The following is a 1,515-nucleotide window of genomic DNA, read 5'->3' as shown; positions in this document are numbered from 1 at the left end:
AATACTCTAAATTTTAAAAGATCGTTCGTTGGATTAAAAGTTCGCGTTGGTGAATATTCGTAGAAAGTTCAAACTTTTTAATTTAAAAGTTGGAAAGTTTTTGATACTACCATGCACTTCTGGAACAAAATCGTTGTATCGGTAAAAGTTTTTTACTTTTATTATAAGAAGAAACTTTTTATGGCAACAATAAATAACATTTAACATTACAGTGATGATTTTCGAAAAATGTGATGGATTTTATTTCTATTTTTATTTTAATATTAAAACTGCTGCTTATGCTGCTTAACATCGCGGCCTACATTTTGGAGCGCGACAGCGATGTAGAGAACAGGGTAGTCTCGTTGCCGACCATCATCAGGACAGGCTTGGAGGAGTTGGCCATTGGGTGTTAATTCGGGAAGGCAAGTCGACGTTTTCCGACTGGGAAGTGAAGCGCCTGAACCGATAATTCCCGATCACATCGTCCTCCTTCGAGAATGGCACAGATGTTGCCAGTTCATCCGGCCGAAGCTGCGCCGTCGCGAGTTGAGAGTTTGCGGGCGGGAGTTGCTGAAAGAGTTTGAAAGTAAATTAAATTGGCTAGACACTGAACACATTCTCAATACTCACCGGTGGCTTCTTCGGTATTCCAGGTAGATGATCTTGATCAGGTTCGTCGGATATCGCTCCAACCTCTGGAAGTAATCCGAGTACGACAGCTTCAGGACCTGCGGCTTTCGTACAGACGGTTCTTCCAGAACTGGTGCAAACTGTTCTTCCGGATGTTTATGTAATACTCGTCAAACATGTCCCGCACCGAGAAATGGACTGCGGACCCTCAGGACATCCCACACTGTCCCGTCATCACTTCCGGCACATAATGCTGCTGATGGTCGTAAACTGCCGGCACCGAGTGCAACATCCGCGCTGACCACCTCCGATCGCTTCTCGTCGTTTCCCTCTTCCGTCGGATCCTTCTCCTCACCGTTAAAATTAACTTTATCGAATACAGCCGGTGCAAATTCACATCCGCATAAACGGCGTCCTACAAAAACAAACAAAATCAAACCCAAACGCCACCAAACACCCAAGCTTCCTTCTTACCCATTTCGGTCGTGAAACAGCTGCAGATCCGGCAGGAAGCTGGCCTCATCCTTTTGAAAACCAACTTTCCCCTAATCCCCTAACCTTGTTCCGCACCATCCTCCTTCGAAGGTATCCGCGTACAAGTCCTGGCTGCGGACGCGTTCTGTTTTGATTGACGTCGTGGAACACCACTCACTAACCACCGGAATCACCTAAACGTTTGTTTACATTTTTGACTTAGACGTACACGGTTTCACGAGAACGACAAAATGAAAGAAATTATACAGTCGAATTAAAAGTTAAAACTTTTAAATCAGTTAGCAATGAGATTTTCAAAAACTGTAACAGTAAAAGTTTTCATTCTCAAAACAAGAAAAAAACTTTTAATGAAGCAAATTTGAACCACATATTAATTCAAAAGTAAGTTACTTTTGTCATTACCATAAT

The 1,515-nt window shown here is 42.8% G+C and overlaps 1 long non-coding RNA gene across 1 annotated transcript; it reads right to left on the bottom strand.

Moving 5' to 3' along the window:
* Positions 1 to 419: 419 nt before the first annotated feature.
* On the bottom strand, positions 420 to 1,291 carry LOC128092376 (uncharacterized). The gene is made up of 3 exons (XR_008211701.1): positions 1,087 to 1,291; positions 613 to 1,027; positions 420 to 552 (listed from the first exon to the last, which is right to left on the bottom strand). It is a non-coding gene; the product is annotated as an uncharacterized LOC128092376 (long non-coding RNA).
* Between the last annotated feature and the right edge of the window lie 224 nt (positions 1,292 to 1,515).

This window comes from Culex pipiens, chromosome 1 (genome assembly GCF_016801865.2).
Source record: "Culex pipiens pallens isolate TS chromosome 1, TS_CPP_V2, whole genome shotgun sequence".
NCBI lineage: Eukaryota > Metazoa > Arthropoda > Insecta > Diptera > Culicidae > Culex > Culex pipiens.
Note: the sequence above shows the minus strand (reverse complement) of the source record. Positions and strands in the feature narration are given on the sequence as shown.